This window comes from Leptonotus elevatus, chromosome 8 (assembly GCF_054856555.1).
Source record: "Leptonotus elevatus isolate MCC_2025b chromosome 8, RoL_Lele_1.0, whole genome shotgun sequence".
Classification (NCBI taxonomy): domain Eukaryota; kingdom Metazoa; phylum Chordata; class Actinopteri; order Syngnathiformes; family Syngnathidae; genus Leptonotus; species Leptonotus elevatus.
This window is the reverse complement of record NC_141246.1, coordinates 26,859,395-26,878,877: the sequence shown is the minus strand read 5'-3', so window position 1 is coordinate 26,878,877 and position 19,483 is coordinate 26,859,395. Positions and strand designations below refer to the sequence as shown.

At 40.9% G+C, this 19,483-nt stretch overlaps 1 long non-coding RNA gene across 1 annotated transcript in view; it reads right to left on the bottom strand.

The window, feature by feature from the left end:
- Nucleotides 1-3,494: 3,494 nt before the first annotated feature.
- LOC147170331 (uncharacterized) overlaps nt 3,495-19,483 on the bottom strand; it is a 17,084-nt gene continuing 1,095 nt past the window's right edge. Inside the window, exons 2-3 of the long non-coding RNA XR_015095864.1 lie at nt 12,948-13,071; nt 3,495-3,623 (exon numbers count right to left, since the gene is read on the bottom strand). This is a non-coding gene — a long non-coding RNA (uncharacterized LOC147170331). The remainder of the gene's footprint in view (nt 3,624-12,947; nt 13,072-19,483) is intronic.

The following is a 19,483-nucleotide window of genomic DNA, read 5'->3' as shown; positions in this document are numbered from 1 at the left end:
TCGCGTTCCGCCGTTCTCTGGAGTCTCTGTGTAAAAAACTAACATCTCGTGTCGGGCTACTTAGACGACTGTCTGGTTCAGGTATTACAACTGCCTTGGAAGAAAATGTGCAGTATTTAACAGTTAAATGCATCATGTTGATGCATTTTGGGAAAAAAAAAAAGTCAAACAAAATTAAAAGAGTATCAATCAGGGTTGTGAATTGCCTACTACCTGGCAATTCGATCCATATCACGATTCATAGGTCCCAATTCGATTCAATACAGATTAATCCCAATACGAATCTATAAGTTGATTATTGTGATTTTTTTTAAACTCAAATTTAGTCCACACGAAAGCCAGTTTCAATGTATCTTCACAAATTTCTTACCATTTAGGCCGTTCGTCCACATGATGGCGGGTTAGGGCTAGGGTTTCGGAACTTGAAACCGATCACTTTTGAAACAGGGCTCCAGAGTGGAAAGATTTCATAACGCGCGCCCTGTACGCTTTCTTTTTTGGACACCATATGCAGTTTGATGACGTATGCTCCAATTCTCACGTGACTGCGCGCAAACCGTCATTCTGTTAACAACAATGGCGGATAGCCGTGTCGTGGTCGTTTTGCGCAGCCTCCTTAGCTTATGCTTTTGCAGCTAAATATTTTGCTTCTTTATTCCCAACAAGCGGTGTTGTACTTGAATCACCCGCCATGGTCACTTCTCTCCTGTGTTCGTCTTTTTCATGTCGTTTCGATACATGCAAAGCCATGTTTGTTCTGTAGATTGCAATAAAGTTACATTAATAATAAAGCTACAGTGCCGTTACAGTGCCACTTGGCATATACATTACAGCCGTAAAACTTCCTCAGGGTCTTCTTTTGGACACACGCAAGTCTTAAAATGCTTCTGTGTGTACGAGATGTGCTTAAGGAACGAAGCCGGCTTTTGCTTCCGTCTGCACGGGACCTTAGAAAATACTAATCAGTAAACTTGTACATGTACACTGTAAAATTTGTATGAAAATGAATTAATCTGAAACTTTAGGCTTATAACTGAGCCACTGTATTTAACAATCTGTTGCATGTTTGAACAGCATTGAAATAAAATATTATTAAGGATTATTGTTCTATTAATATAACATTCTTCCATGCTTAACGTGTGAACCCCAAGTTAGACATACTGTGGAATATTTCCATTAAAACAAAAAATTGTAAACATCGATTCAGCCGGATATCGAATGGATTCGAGAATTGCGCGTTGTAATATCGCGATATATTGCAGAATCGATTTTTTAACACCCCTAGTATCAATGAATAATTATCTATACATGGTCATATTATGCTATGAGTTGGGTTATTTTAAAATGTATTCCGGGTTTCTAGTTGTCTGTTAAAAAATTTAGTTAGTAATGTAATCCAACTACCATAATAATAGCAATGCAACTTGAGTAATATTTATGACTTTTGGATTAATCCAATTCCAAATATGCTAATGAGGACACAATAAAAATAAATTCACTACAATACAGCGGACCCCTGCTATTTGCATGGGATAGGGAATGCAAATAGAGAAAATCCCTGCGTAATTGACACCAATTAAAATGCATATTTTTATACTGTATATATACAGTATATATTTACACAGAGAGACAGACAGGGGTGTTAAAAAAATTAATAAATATATATATATATATATATATATATATATATATTCTGTAGTATATCGCAATATTGGAGCGCACAATTCTTGAATCGATTCAATATGCGGCCTAATCGATGTTAAAACATAATTTTTTAATGGAAATATTCAACAAACTGTCTTATTTAGGGTTATGGTTCACACGTTAAGCATGGAAGAATGTTATATTAATGTAACATTAAGCCTTAATATTTTATTTCAATTCTGTTCAAACAAGAAACAGTAAATTTGAGTAAAAAAACAACAATGGAATAACCAATTTATAGATTCGTATCAGGAATAATCAGTATCAAATCGAATCGTGACCTATGAATCGTGATACGGATCGAATTGCCAGGTACTAACTAGGCAATTCACACCCCAGTCAGGGAACTCAGAAACTTGGTGAGTACTGACTGCTTTTCTAACAACCCCCCCCCCCCCCCCCCAAAAAATAAAACAAAACTGCACCTTTCAGAGTGGCCTTTTCTTGTGGGCAGTCTAGGGCACACCTGTGCAGCTGTAAGGTAGGATGGATTATCTCGGCAAACAAATGCTCATTATCATAGATTTAGACTGGTTTGTGAACAATATTTGAGATAAATGGTGATTTTGTGTATGTGGAAGAAGTTTTAGATCTTTGAGTTCATCTCATAAAAAATGGAAGCAAAAACAAAAGTGTTGCGTTTATATTTTTGATGAGTAATTGCCCCATGAATCGAATAGTGAGTTGTGCCACCTTTTGCAGCAATAACTGAAGGACGAACTGTGGAGGAATTTTGGACCACTCTTCTTTCCATAATTGTTTCAACTTTGCCATATTGGAAGGTTTTCTAGCATGAACTGCCCATTTAAGGTCACACCACAGCATCTCAATTAGATTTAAATCCTGACTTTGCTTTTGCCATTCCAAAACCTTCATTTTGTTCTTTCTTGTTCTAGCCATTCTGAGGTGGACTTGCTGGTGTGTTTCAGATCGTTGTCATGCTGCATGATCCAAGATGGCTTGAGTTTGAGGGCACAAACTGATTACTTTTCCATTTAGGGTCAGATAGGTTTGTATTTTTTTACCCCCATGGAAAATATAATCATTATTTATTTAGAAATTGCATTTTATATATCCTTGGGTTGTCTTTGTGTGATATTAAAATGAAATATTTGCGAGTGATAAATCTGGTTTCACGTTTACTGGACTTTAGCACATTCCAATTCCACCCCCACAAAACATGTAAATAAAATAAAATAACATAAAATAAAATAAAATAACATTAAATAAAATAAAATAACATTAAATAAAATAAAATAAACAAATTCATTAATTTTCTACCATCATCTATCCTGTTCACGGACACACAAAGAGCTAGAGCCTATTCCAGTTGACTACATACTGGATTGGTTGCCAGGGCACGCAGGGAGAAACAAATTACCTCCAGTGCCGCTCAGACTATTGTATGGTAGCTGCGAATGTTTGGTGGTGATTGGAGGGGCTGTAGGCGCACATTAGCAGACACTCCTCTATCAGCCTGCCTCAGGGGAACTATAGTATGGCTTTGTATGTAATTTACTGCTACCAGAGTGTGAATGTGTGAGTATGTTAATAATTCATTCATTCTAGGCACTTTGAGTGTGTGAAAGCAAAAGAGAAAGTAAATATAATAATGCATTATTATTACTATTATTATAATCATCATCATAATTACATCTATTCACTCTTAAAGGTGCTTTATCTCACGCTGGATGCTCTTAAGTCAAGTCGTGTGAACCACAAAAATGGCAGTGACACTTATATAACATTTGACATGAAATGATTGTGGGGGGAAAAAAAACATTTTGTACCGTGAGGCAAGCAGGATGGATTATCTGTGCACAATTGGAACATTCCATCAGAGTAAAGAAGTGATCTCCAGTTTCTTCTTGGTTAGGTTCCTTGCATATTTCACAAACAGCAGACAGCGGAAGTCCTGGCTGAAAGAGAAAAAAAACATGTCACTAAATGACAAACTTTCGTTTTTGAATGTAGGGATAGACTGATATGCCCCCCCCCCCCCCCCAAATTCCCATCCAACCCCTGGTTAATCAGATCCATCACATTAATAAGAATAAAAAAATACAAATTAACTCATTCACTCCCAAAAATGTATGAATAAATTATATTAGTAGGTTACATGTTTTAATAGGAATAGAACACAATATTCTGTGGGCCTTGCAAAATCTGTCAAAATCCAGTAAAACATCCGGGAGCGAAGGGGATTGCTTCAGTCAAAATGGCTGCGAGTGAATGAGTTAAATAAATAAAATAAAAGCCGAAGCCAATATGCACTAAAATGTCTAATAATTGGCACTGATAATCGCCCCGGCCGATAATCGGTCTTTCCCTGGTTTTGAATGCTGCAAGATAATTGTTTATTATTACCAAGTGTGTTCTGATAACAAAGAACAAAACAAAAACAGGAAAAAGGACAAAATGACTTCTTGATCAAATATGTGAGGTCACAGGATGTCATCATATAAGCAGGACCTCAACTAAGCTATCCCCATTTCCATCCATCCATCCATCCATCCATCATCCATCCATTTACTACTGCTTATCCGAAGTCGGGTTGCAGGGGCAGCAGCCCAGACTTCCATCTTTCCAGCCACTTTGACCAGCTCCTCCGACGAGATCCCAAGGCATTCCCAGGCCAGCCGGGAGACATAGTCTACCAGCGTCTCCTGGGTAGTCCCTGGGGCCTTCCCTCTGGTGGGACATGCCCTGAACACCTTTCCAGGGAGGCGTCCAGCAGGCATCTGAACCAGATGCCAGAGTCACTTCAGAGATATAGATACAGAGCCCGCATCACTGCAGACGCTGCACCAATCCGCCTGTCGATCTCCCGCTTCCTCCTGCCCTCACTCGTGAACAAGACCCCAAGATACTTGAACTCTTCCATTTGGGGCAGGATCTCTTCCCCGACCCGGAGTAAGCACGCCACCCTTTTCCGACTAGGGACCATGGTCTCTGATTTGGAGGTGCTGATCCTCATCCCAACCGCTTCACACTCGGCTGCGAACCGCTCCAGTGAGAGCTGGAGATCGCGGATTGATGAAGCCAACAGCACCACATCATCTGCAAAAAGCAGAGATGCAATACTAAGGCCACCAAACCGGATCCTCTCAACGCTTCAACTCCGCCTAGAAATTCTGTCCATAAAAGCTATGAACAGAATCGGTGACAAAGGGCAACCTTGGCGGAGTCCAACCCTCACTGGGAACGTATCCGACTTACTGACAGAAATGCGGACCAAACTCTGACATCGGTCGTACAGGGACCGAACAGCCCGTATCAGGGGGCTCCGTAACCCGTACTCCCGAAGCACCCCCCACAGAACTCCCCGAGGGACGTGGTCAAACGCCTTCTCCAAATCCACAAAACACATGTAGACTGGTTGGGCGAACTCCCATGCACCCTCGAGGACCCTGCCGAGGGTGTAGAGCTGGTCCACTGTTCCACGGCCTGGACGAAAACCACACTGCTCCACCTGAATCCGAGATTCGACTTCCCGACGGACCCTCCTCTCCAGCACCCTTGAATAGATCTTACCAGGAAGGCTGATGAGTGTGATCTCTCTATAGTTGGATCACACCCTCGGGTCCCCCTTCTTAAAAAAGGGGACCGCCACCCCGGTCTGCCAGTCCAGGGACACTGTACCTGATGTCCACGCGATATTGTAGAGTAATCCCCATTTTGTAAATGTAATGCAAAATATTTTGCTATTCTTGTAAGGATAATATTTTACAAATTAGGACTGTGCAATATGAATAAAAAAAAAAATTCAGCCAAAGTCAGATTTTCAGATTTTAAAGGGAAAGTCAACCAAAACATTTTCGTTACAATAATATATTGTATGTGCCCCCGTTAGTTTAAACATGGCATTCTGATCAATATTGTGTTTTGTAGAATGTGAGTGTAGTGATAATTGATGTTGTCTTTTGGACGAATTAGTATCAATTTTGGAGAAACACAACGAATACAATTCAAATCCTCATTTATTTATTGATAATCTGAAGTCGCCATATTCAACATTCGTGGTTGTATTAATAAAAAAAATACTAATCCACTCGGACACAAGCACGATTGAGACTGAACTAGATTTAGAAAAACATGCATTTATTCACTACGGTTACACATACAGAATCAAAACACTGCCTACCTAACTATCATATGGTGAAAAGAAAAGGGATAAAAATAAAGCTAATAGAAATAAGAAAGGAACAATTTAACGAGGTAGAAAGGAAAGGTTTGACTTGCCAAATCTGAGATATTTGAAATGGAAGTTGCACCAGTGATATGTCAAATTGGCTATGAGACGTGCAACTTACTGGAGTGAGTTGAATCGAGCTAGCAGAGGGAAGGTTGATTGAAGAAAAATTGCTCCCAAAAAGGCAAGGCAAAAATAAAAAAATAAAAATATTCTACAGTTGGATGAGGTGCGACGCAGCTCGGGCTCAAGGTGGATGGTGCTTTCAGGCGAGGTTGGGGGGGCTTCAGCCGGAGTTGTACTCTCAGCACGCAAGGAGATCCGCGTCTCAGCTGCCCAAATCCCGCTGTTAAGGCCGAGATCCGCTGCGTGCCTGCGGCCCGAGGGAGACCAGCCGTTGAACCAGCTCGCGCCACGACAGGACGCTCGGAGGATGGAGCAAGTACGATTGACGCACGGGGATTGCGCGCTGCCAGAGTCCAAACTGTGGTCGCTGGGTGACACACGGGGTCATGGAAAAATTCGTCTGCGACTTTGTGCCACCGAGGTGGGACGAAACACACAAAAAAAAAAAAAAAAAAAAAAAAAGGAAAAAAAGAAAAATTTGCAAAAAGTCCATCTGGCAGGAGGGCGCGCACCTGGGTTTGGAGCACGGCGGCGGTTCGGTCCGAGACACTTGGTCATTCAGGGAACAGAGATCCCGTGTGCGTGTGTGTGCGTGTGTGTGTGCGTTCGCAATGCTGGTCCAGGGGGAGGAGACACCTGGGGTGCCTGGCGGGCCTGCAGTGCCCAGTCCTGCTGCGTTGGGTTGAGGGCGCGAGCCGTGTAGGGGTGGGGTGCTCTCTGGCCGGTGGCCCCTGCGGGGCTCGGGGGTTTTCCCTTGGCGCTGCCTTGGCCTGGGGGGCCCTGAGGTGTTGCGCTTGCTCTGTCCTGGCGGGGGTCGACGGCTCCACTCTTCGGTGGAGATTTTCATGCATGCCAGATCCACCACACCAGCATCTATCGAAACTCAGACACAATCTGATTCTTCCTCTGTTCGTTGAATCGGAGGAGGCTGGTGTCTCTCTCCTTTGGTCTGTTGAGGTCTCCCTGATTTGTTGGAATTTAGATGTTTCTGGGGTTGGTGAAGGACTCTGGTTGGTGGCCCGGTGGGTGGTGGGTGGTGACTGGTCGGTGCTGGATTTCACTTTCCTTTCTTTTCTTTGGTCCTTCCTCGGGTCTCCTGACGGCCTCACGACTCTGGCTGGATTCTGAAGTGTTCGGTTTAGGTGAACGGTATGTTTTTTTTAAATAGGTTTTAGGTGAACTAATGCATACACACTCACATGCACATACAAAATACAAATGTATAAAAAATAAAAAAAAGGAATAATAATAATCTAAAAAAAAGAGAGCAATGATGATGACATGTCAAATCGGTAAAATTACCGATTGAACTGAGCTCTCCAGAAAAAAAAAAGAAAAAGAAGAAAAAATATATATATATATAAAACATTTTAAACTTGTCTAAAAAGGCTTACTCCTTGGTTTACAGATTTAACCAAAACTCTTAAACAATCATGTACCCAGCTTGAGCGCAAATGGCACTCTACTGAGACAGCCTTTGCTGAAGTGACAAATGATCTTTTCCTAGCAATGGACTCCAATACCTCATCAATATTATTATGCGATTTAAGCGCCGCCTTTGATACCGTCGATTATAACATACTATTAGAACGTCTCCAAACATGTATTGGTATTTCAGGCTTAGCACTCTCGTGTTTTTTTTCTTAGCACTCAGAGAGAACACACCGTGTAATCCATGGCATTGCGACCTCTTATGTAACGTTACGTGTGGAGTCCCACAAGGGTCGGTACTATATATACTATATTTATATGCTTCCGCTTGGTGATATTATACGTAAATATAACAAACTTTCACTGTTATGCTGACGATACGCAATTATATTTGCCTCTACAAATAACAAATCTGCATAACTTCTGTAATCTTGAGGCGTGTCTCGCCGACATTAACTCTTTGACTGCCAGACGTTTTCAGAAAAGGGATGCCGCCAGTGCCAGCCGATTTAAGCATTTTGACTGATCTTTCAAGGTCCACAGAAAATGTTCTGTTTGGACTATGGAAACACACGTACTACCAAATGAAAGATTGGACTTTCATCTTTCATCAGAAAAAAAAAGTTTGTTTCTACCTTATTCCGTTCTTTAGTAATCAACAATAGAAAATGGTTAGTTTGACCCAATTTCGCCTGTTTTGGACCAAAATATGGAGAAATCAAGCTTTTAGTGAAACGATATTATTTCATGCATTCTAGTGAATTTTACACTTCTTTTTGTCCATGAATGATGCCACAAACACCTAAATAGTGCTTTACTTCTATAAAACACTACCACCAAGAATGAAAAAGTGTTTTTTGATAGCAAAATACGTTTATTTACATTCAACAGTGTAACAATTTGACAACAATTTGGCAAACTATTTACAAATGTGTGCAACTGTGGTGCTATTTACAAATATGTGGATGTTTCAACGACAGTTTTTCTTTTTGTAACACTCTCCTGCGTGCAAAGAGACGCAACAGCATTTGCACAACAGATTGCCTCTTCGCGTGCGCCACTTTCTTGCAGGCCGTTTTTTTCCGGGGAATAGCAAGTATATACTGCAGTGTGTCATCAAGTCTAATATCAGGATCATGCTACGGTTACGTTACGGTTTCGTTACGTCTCGCTTCCCCGTGTCCTTCAGTTGCTATACCGGGTGGTAGGAGATGTTCTGATCCATTTTATCCACTCCATTCATGGAGGCATCGTAGTCCAGAAACAGTGTCTTCTCCGTGATCAGACTGTACCCGCTCCTCCGATGAATATGCATTGGACTCGGGGTACTCTTCATTGTCCGATCGAATGTCCGCTTGTGCAGCTCCGCGTTTTCCGGCGTTAGCAGCGCTAGCCGGTGAGGCTTTATGACGAGAGAATAACGGCCGCGTATAGCTTCCAACTCCGGCGTCAACCTCGGGAGTGACCATCATCATCATCATCAATGTGCATTGGTCGATGCTTTTTGACTACTCTCCATCGTCCGATCGAATGTCCGCTTGTGCAGCTCCGCGTTTTCCGGCCTTAGCAGCGCTAGCCGCGCTAGCCGCGCTTAGCCGGTGAGGCTTACATAACAGTCATGTGTCATAACAGTGTTCATAACAGTCACGCCAAACCTTCCAACTTTGGTGTAGAGCTCGGAGTCCTCATCATCATCATCATCAATCTGCATTGGTCGATGCCAACTCTCCATCGCCCGATCGAATGTCCGATTGTGTAGAAGTACCCGGCCGGCTATTGTGCGCGTTTTCCGGCCTTAGCAGCGCTAGCCGCGCTTAGCCGGTGAGGCTTACTACGTGTTCATAACAGTCACGCCAAAGCTTCCAACTTTGGCGTAGAGCTCGTTGTCATCATCATCGTTGACATCAATGCGCTTTTTAGTATTGATTGATGCTTTCCGTCTTTGAAAAAAATGCTCAAGCGTGAGCTGCTTGCAACCGGTTGCTTGGGCAGCCATTGTGGGCTTATTCAGCCATGTCTCCTCAACACTCTAGCTCCGCCTCACGTCTTCTACTGACGCCCACGGTGGGCGGCCCATCCAACCTTGTGCAAAGAGAGTCATCGCTGCCCTCTAGGGGCCAAAACGAGTCTTTGACTAATCAGATCTGCCTGATACTTTCAGCACAGCTGCCCAAGGCTTTCCTGCACCCGTTTTTGAAAAAAAAACAAAAAAACATAGGGGACGTCTTTTAACGTCCTCGGCGCCCTTCCCTAGGTTTATGCTAAACGTTTTATAACGTTTATGGCAGTCAAAGAGTTAAACAATCAATGTCGTTTAATTTTTTGCTTCTTAACCCAGATAAAACCAAGATTGTTGATTGTTGGTCCCGCCCGTTATCGGCATCTGTTTACGAATACCTCTTTAAACCTTGATAAATGTATTATTAGCCAAAGTGACTCAGTAAAAAATCTCAGCGTTATATTCGACCCAACTCTCTCTTTTCAAATGCACATTAAAATTATTAATAGAACTGCTTTTTTCACCTTCGTAATATTGCTAAAATTCATCCTATTTTGTCTGATGGTGATGCAGAAATTATAATTCATGCGTTTGTTACGTCTCGCCTCGACTACTGTAATGTATCTCTTCTCTGGTCTTCCCATGGACAGTCTTAAAAGTCTGCAGTTAATACAAAATGATGCATCTAAACTTTTGACGCGGACGAGAAAGTTTGATTATATTACCCCGATACTAGCCAACTTGCATTGGCTTTTGGTTTACTTGAGATGCGATTTTAAGGTTTTGTTACTTACATATAAAATATTACACGGCTTAGCGCCTTCCTATCTCGTTGATTTAATAGTACCGTATGTTCCAACACGAAACCTTTGTTCGCAATCGCAACAAGCTGGTCTTTTGGTTATTCCAAGTGCTAAAAAGAAGTCCGCGGGTTCTAGAGCGTTTTCGATTCGGGCTCCAGTGCTTTGGAATGCTCTACCCCTCTGAGGTTTCTGTAGAAACGTTTACATCGCGTCTTAAGACTCATTTCTATACTCTTGCATTTGGCTGAATTATGTGTACCTGTTGACTGCTTTCTTTCCCTGCCTTCTCCACGGCTTGGAGAGGGAGTTAGGTGTTAATGACCGATTTGGATGCTGCATTACAGGTTCTGTGCTGGTTGACCGGGATGCGATCCGGAAAGGACCATCACCTTGAAGTTGCCGCTATGGAGATAGCTGCTCCGACCAACCAGGCTGGATTTGGATGAGGACCCACTTCCCTGATGTCTTCTTGCTGTGCTTCAATTTCTTCAATGGACTTTCACACTATTCTAGTTAATAATGTTTAGTATCACAAACTATATATATTTTTGCCCATTCGGCATCCATTGCAGCCTGATCATCCTGGAAGGGGGATTACCACATTTGCGGTCCCTTCTCAAGATTTCTAATTATTTTGCCTGTTGTTTTTTTTCTTTTTTTTCCCCCTTGCCCTCTTGTGGTTCGATTAGGGGATATCGTTGATATTTGTCAACTGCGGGCATGCGAAGCCCTTTGGGACTCTTGTGTGATAAAGGGCTATATAAATAAACTTGACTTGACTTCCGCCACAGAAACCGCTAACCTATTAATACAACACGTTTTCCGTCTCCATGGCATTCCCCTAGACATAGTCTTGGACCGAGAACCGCAGTTCCCATCCCTTGTCTGGAAGTAATTTTGCTCTGCACTAGACATTTCTGTCAGTCTATCTTCTGGTTATCACCTGCAAACCAATAGTAAGACGGAACGCACCAACCGACAGCTAGAAAGCGTACCTTTAATGCATGTCACATGCTAATCCTTCCTCCTGGAGTACCCAATTGACATGAATTGAATATGCCCACAATACGCTGTCTAACGCCTCCCTGAGCATGTCTCCAAGTGCTCTCTGGGGTACCAACCTCCTTTCCTTCCCTCCCAAGAGAAGGAGAAAGCAGTCCCATCCGTCCAGTCACACATACGGCGGTGCTCCAGCACATGGAAACGCGCTCGCACAGCTCTGCTCCGTGCTTCGGAGAGTTCCCGCACACCTCTTTATGCGGCAGGCCAAAAGGTTTGGCTGAGCACTAAGAACCTCCCATTGAAGGTTGAGTCCAAAAAGCTGTCTCCCCGCTTCATCGGCCCATATGAGATCAAGCGCATAATCAACCCTTGTGCCATCTGCCTCAAGTTGCCTGCCACTCTGCGTGTCCATCCAACATTCCATGTTTCGCAGATCAAGTTGTACTCTACCAGCCCGTTGTCTTCGCCCTCGCCTCTGCCCTCCCCACCGCGGATGGTGGATGGGCACCCGGCATACACAGTGAGCCGCCTTCTGGATGTTCGCCATGCCTTCGAACCCTAACAGTTTTGATCTGGCCAAAATAGACCCCGCAGATACGGACCCCGTTTGCACAAGGAGTTCTATTGGAGCAGCACGACCAAGCCCTTCACCTCTCCTCCTTGGCCTGCAACCATTCACACTCACATACATACCCAGACAAAATTTCACTTTGCGACTCCACAAGAACCATGAAAAGATAAGTCAGAGCGACACATTCGTGAAACATTGGCATAGTGTAATTAATTGCACCAACAATTGTATTTCTCTTAACCATCTGTGCTAGGACTGTCCACAAATGTGACATATGTGCCACAAATCATCATATATCCAGTGTTTTTTTTTTCTTTTTAATTATTATTCTGATTGCTGTAGTAATTGGCAGTGGTACAACATATATGATATCTGTCATTTTGGAGTGAGATATTTGTGTGACATTTATATTCACACAAATCAATGAAAACACCCTACATAGTCTGGACATAATTTCAATTATTTGTATACATTTTTTTGTATCTAACAATAATAATAATAATAATAGTAATAATTATAATAATAATAATAAAACAAATATTTGATCAAACATTTTTTTAAGTAGTGAAAATAGTTTTCCTGGTAACGAGTTACTTTTACTATGAGGTAATTCAATTACTAACTCAGTTACTTTTTTGAGCAAGTAATGACTATAACTGCTTTTATAAAAAAGTGTTAACAAAACGTTACTATTTATTTATTCTTTGTAGTTCTGTCCACCGGCTCCATCTCGGTATATTCGACGAGTCCTGTCGATGTGCGCATGTGTGCACAGCAAACCACCCTGGACTCAGTTGTCCGTTCAATTGGCTGAGAGACTGACACATGAGCAGCATGTATAGTTAGCTCTGATTGGTTCAAATGCACGTTGTCTGCGAAAAGTTACTGGTGTTTTTGTAAACTAATTTTGCACATCATTTTTAAAGAAAATCCGTTTCTCATGTTTGCCTTGTTACAATCATGTTACAGCAGGTGTAATGCAGTAGCCTAATGCATGTGTAAGACCGGTTGTGTTTTGTGTGTTATAGGTAAAACTATACCAAAAGCAGTTTTCTTTGTATTTTGGTGGTTTCAGGATCATTACTGTTAATGGCCCATGAAAAAAGAAATGTGACTTACTGAGAGACATTGGCGCAACACACAGGTTTGCTTGAGCTTTCCAGGTCCTCCAAACTTCTTCATGTCTCGGCAGAAATTACAATCTCCACATTCAGATCTCATGCATGCGTCACAGCGCTTACATCTGCACAAAGTCAAAAAAACATTTAATGCTTAAACAAAGTGAATCACGGATTGTGTTTGGAAAATTCATGACCTAAAACTTGCCGTTTATGTATGCCACCTAGACAATCCTAAGATTGTGGAACAGGGAAAAAAGGACGCTGAGAAATATTTTGCATGCATATCAACTTTCAATATAACTAGAAAGGACAATACAGTGGAACCTCGGAGTTTGAACGTCTCGGAACTCGTACAAATCGGACTTAAACCAAGAAATCTGAGTAAAAAATGCCTTGGAGTTTGAACACATTTTCGGAGTTTGAACACCCAAGCAAAGCAAGCTAAGCCGAACGTACCTTGAAAACGAGTAGCCAAGTGAAGCCAAGCAAAGCCGAGCAATGCTGAATGCTCACGTTGCGGTAGTTAAGGCGATGCACTGCTCATTTCTAGTGAGATCGTGAATGCACACGGAGGTGCTCCATACTAGTGAGTGAATTTTGATTTTCCCTCGACAATATTCTTTGCCATGGGCCCCCCCAAAAAACTGTGCCAGTGGCAGCAAAGAAAAACATACAGTGTGACAAATCACAGCGGAATTAGGAAGGAGATTATCGCGTAGCTCGTAACTACACCATGACTACTTCTGTAAAAACTGGCACGAGGACCCCACTTACTGTTCAACAACGTGCCTGACGTTAAACAACGCACACAAGGACCGCTTAGTAGTCTAACAATATGCACAATGTAAAAAACACAAACTCAGCACTGAACTAAAGCTAGCATTTATCATCCACTGATGCCATCACACCACAACAAAAAAAGTAAGGTATTTTTTATTGTTTAAATACTGTACTGTACTGTAAATGTAAACAACGTGAATAGAAATGTTTTTGGAGCTTGGGAACGGATTAATTGCATTTACATTATTTCCTACGGGGAAAAAATTATTCGGAGGTTGAACAATTCGGAGTTTGAACACTTCGCAGGAACGCATTATGTTCAAACTCCGAGGTACCACTGTACTAAAATAATAGCAACTCAAAAAACAGTAAGACCAAATACTGATTGGGAAGAATGTGTGCCTTTGTGTAGTGTTATCTTACTTGTGGGTATGTGTTCCCATAACATTTGTGTGTGAATATGCGTTATTTGAAGGAAAGACACTCCCGAAGTCGATGCTAGCTAACTTCTGCTAGCAATTGAATGGGATCCTCCATTAACTTTAGCATTAGCATTAGCATTAGATGTTTTGAAAACGAAGCATTTTTTGCATTTATATATACAGTGGATGTAATTCTTATTGTCGTGTGTTTCATTTTACAGTTAACTCCAACTGGGGTGTCATGAAACAGCTTAAAGGGCACTTGAGGACAACAGAATAACATACGCTAAACACTTGCTCGTTGCTAATACTATGCAAGCAAAAATGGTGCACATTCAGGGTACTTTCACAGATTTTAACGTTTTAAGAGGAAAACAATCATTTGATTATCAGGGGGGAATGTTCGGAAAATTGCACAATAAGTTATCACATGAAAAAGCACTTTACTTTTTGCTGCAATGAAGAATTGCTTCTGCTTGCAATGAAGAATGCTTTGCTCTGCTCTCACACTCACATTCACATAGCTAGATTGGGGCAGCCATATCTAACAGCTGATTAACAGGAGATGACTCATAATGACTACAAGAACAAAAACATCTAACCCAGCAGAATGGATTGAGCCAGTCCGCTAAGACGCGCCTGTTGTCTGTTAAGAAATTATTGCAAACTTGACCACACATGTACTCAGCACTCACATGCACGCACACATAGACAAACAAGTACATTGAGTTTCTATGCTTGTTCCCCCACACTTGAGAGTTGGAACACCCATGTAACTAGGGGCGTAAAAAAGAGAGGATGAGGAGATGTTCTTTAGAGAGTGCAGTGGTGAATTGTATGAGGCAGTTCTTCTCTCTCCTCGCGAGGTGTCTAACAAAAACTGAGTGTCTTCTCTCCTTTTTTTGTAGTGTTTAATAAATGTCTAACAGTTAAACCTGACAATTGCTAAATCCAAAATGGCCGACTTCCTGATGGGTATAATATATTGCTTCAAGATACTTTTTTTGTAGGTGTTGGGCTGTTTCATATGCCTCCAACTTGTCATAGATCTAAGTGAAACATACAACTGGGGGTGTTTTGTTGAAAATTTGTACTGAGCTATTTTTGGAAGAAAAAAAAAATCACAAACAACTATTAAAATATTGATTATTTAGCAATGCCTGATGTGTGTGCAAAGTTTCCATCCATGTTAAGAACTTCAAAAACCAACAATCTTATTTTTGGGTTAACAATGCATTGCCATGGCTACGGGAAATTTCACAGCACGACTACTACGGGGAAAAATAAGTTCCTAGATCATTTCATTTTTATACTGTCATCAAATACAGTTACTCACAAAAAGTTAGGGATATTTGGCTTTCAGGTGAAATTTCAGGACGAGCCTAAAATGCATTGAAATCTTTACAAGTTATATTAATGTGACCATCTCTAAGCTTTTGAATGCACATGTCCAACTGTTAAGTGTTTCAGTACTTTTTGAACAAGCTGTTGTTCTCTAATGAGGAGCTTAACGTGAAAATTCACAAATGACAATGCTCCAGCTCATCGAGGTGTCATCATCAGGGAACAGCTGTTGGAGATTAGTGTACCTCAAATGGAATGGCCTGCACTATGATGAAACCAGGAAGCACCAACACTGTAGGAAACAAACTAACCTAACATGAATGAAATTACGCTGTAATTAATTCTGTTTCCACAGAATTACTCACAGTTCCCTTGTTGAATGTTGAACAGAGAGAGGCGCTTCATGCATTTTAAGCTGGTAAAGATGTTTTTGCTTTTTTTTCCTACGACGAGAACGATGACGACATTTTCAGCCAGGGCCATGATTGGTCAAAACAAAAGTTAGATGGACGTGCACAGGAGGCCGCATCATCCAATCAGCTTGAAGTATTGCATAGAATGTTCCAAAAGTTAGGTAGACGTGCACAAGAGGCCTCATCGTCCAATCAGCTGGAAGTATTGTACAGAATGTCCCGCCTTTCCCGAGCAAATCACCATTTAACAGTCCCAGATTGATATTGTGGAGAACTCCCTAGCGTGAATCACAATTATCTATCTGGCTATTGCCAGGTTAGGTGGCAGCACCACGACGTTTGTTCCAGATGCAACATCGTTCTAAAAACAATAATATGCATTGAAATGATATAAAGCATACAGTTCTCAAGCTAAGTCCGAAACAACGATGTCTGTCTCACCGTGGAAATTGTAATCCCGCAAAAGTATTCCCATTTGTAATAATGTACCTGTAAACAAATTACGCATTTTTTCCCTGTACTGTCAACAGAACGGTTGTTTACTCTGAAGTAACACAAAATGCTATGTGAAAGATTTAAACTAAATAAGTAAAGTGCCTGTTACGTTGCTATGTTCACTTTGCGTGAATCGATGAAACATTACCCAGTATGAGACCCTGCATAATGTAAGTGAAGTTAACCAGCTAACATCCATAATGATTGAGCTAAATTAGTGAGTTATGCATGATGTAAAGATTCATTAAAAAAAAAAATATCCATGGACTGTGCACAGACTGAAGCAGGTTTACGTCCGTTGATCGGGGTAAAAAGTACAGATGGCCCCTTCTTCAGTCCTGTATTCCTTGCCGAAAAGACAACGATTTTGGTGCTGATTGTCTGATGATTTTGATATCCTGATAATATACAATATTAAATAATCATAAGTATAACTTTGACATCCAGTTTTTTGGATGATCTTGTCTCGAGTCCTGCAGGTTTTGGATGTTTCCCTTCTCCAACACAGCTGATATATGATCAGCTCATCAGCAAGCTCTGCATAAGCTTGGTAACAATCCTGTTGATTGGAATCAGCTGCGTTGCAGCAGGGAAACCTCCAAAACCTGCAGGACAGAGTTTGCCCACCACTGCTCTAGACCTCAAATTAATTTGAGCTTGTTCAGTTGCTAGTTAGCGATATGGCTTTAGCCTAGCCCAGCTAGCTACTTAACAGGCTCTTTGGTGCAAACGGAGGAATGCTCGTTTATCTCAGAGCGATTTAGCTGAAGTGAGTCTGTCTACCCTGTTTAATCTATTGAAGACACTGCTTTGTTTTTGGCTTTGGTAATGGAAAGAATACAACTCCACCTGACAATCTCTTGGGAGACCTCGTGTCTGATTTACAGTCCATGGGAACATCTTGTCACCATTTTTTGTTTTTTTTGCAGCTGTTAGCAAAGTTATTTTAGTTAGCTGCCCTATAGCTAAAACTAAAATTCAAAAAACATGTTCGTTAATAAAATAAAATAAAAACGAAAATGCTTCTTAAACTAACTGAAACTATGTTTTACGTTTGCAAAACTAACTTAAATTAATTATAGCAAAAATGTCCTTACTTTATAATATTTGGTAATTAATTTAATACATGAGTCTTTGGGGTTTATTTTAAAGGTGATTTTAAATATATTTATTTCTAGGAATCCTCGTTACCGCTTTTGTTGAGACCGATACCAATACTCAAATCTTCAATACTCCCCAATACCGATGCATATTTAGTACTTATTGCATAAAATTTCCCAACAAAACAATGATGGATATTTAAAAAATGACATATATATCCCCAACTATAGCAAATTTCGTTAAAATTGAATGAAATAAATAGCAATTATATTTTTTCAATTTGCTCATAAAAGTCATTTTGCATAGAGCACAATAAAATCAATACAAAAAAATATATCGATAAATAAGATTAAACAAATAATCCAGTGGCCAGAAACAAAATCTCAATTAAAGTATGTGGTTGTACAACTCCTTTTTAAGGAATACAGTGAAATGCCAAGAATTCAATTCAATACAATAAGGCTTCAAGTAATTTAGGACGGCTAGGAATTGCCAACAATCTCATAATACGATACGCATCACAATACAGGGGTCACAATGCGATAGTATCGCGATACATATGTATCCCAATACATGATCTTCAAGGCGATACATATCTCAATATTTTAAATTAATTTACTTGCATTTTTACTGTACCAGTTATATGTATACCTAAATGATATGTTTATTATGCTGGATGGCAAAAACTTTTTTGTTAGCAGCTCTTCTGGTTTACCACCACCATACCGCTCATGCGACACGTGGACAAATTGCAACACGTGGACTAATTGAAGGCAATTGAAGGCAATTGACTTCAAAGACTGCTTGTTAAGTATAACGCAAGCCCCCCACCCTCACCTACCCCCACCTGCTGAAATCATGAAATAGACATCTAGAAGTGATCAAAACATTACATTACAGTATTTACAATAGCCTACATTACATACAAGGCATTGCCTCATTTAAAAGCTTTAATAAACACTTCATCCCGACTCGCCGTCACTCATGTCAGTAGTCACAGCGAGTAACAGCACCTGTCAATCAATGTGCTTGAGTCGGACTATGTGCTTGACAGCTTCCAGCTTGCACCTAGTCAGCGGACGTGCCTTAGTGTGAATGTAGTCATTTTAATTAAAAGCAGAAATCGATTCATTAAAAAAAGAGGTCCCTGAATTATTTCTGGATTAAGACGCACGGTAACCGGACTGCCGACGCGGTTTACGACAAGGTATGATGGCTTGTTATGACGTGCGCGTCATTCATTCATACATTCATTTATGGTGGACTTCGACTTTTTTTGGTTGCTATGTCCATCCATCCATTCATTATCAGAACTGCTTATCCTCACAACATTTATATAAATCATTTGGGAATGATGTTTGAGGCAGGAAATCCGGGTTGATTTTAAATAAAGAGTTGCCCGACGCGGCGCTAGCTAGTCCCCTGGTTACGATGCATACTGTCTAATAATTGCTTATTTTCATACACTTCCATTACATTTTTGACCTTTGTGCTGCTGGGAAATGAAACTAGACCTCAAGGAGGCTATTTGTGGAGAAATGTCAAAATCAACATTTTCGGGCAAACTATACATTTTCGTGTCTAACTCGTTAAACATTTCGCCAACATGCGGATGCTTTTGCTGGAGCGAGTCACATATACAAAGATATGTCTGCACTTTAGAGCTAACTAAATAGTTGAGTACAACTGAAGACTTTTGTGCTCTCTTACAGGATCCCCCTGTGGTGGTCAATAAATGCAAAATAACCATTATAGCCTTTAGTTCCTGTAGTGTTGTCCACATTAACTTAGAAGAATTACGCTGACTGACATGGCAGTAAACGGCACAGTTCTATTTTTAGCACTGCAACTCACGACGTTAACAAGGTAATTAAGCATGCGGCAAACGTAAACGAGACAATTAAACACAGCGAAGTTACGTGAGCTACAAACAGACAACACACATTGAACCACAGATATAGGTGATATTATTCACAACA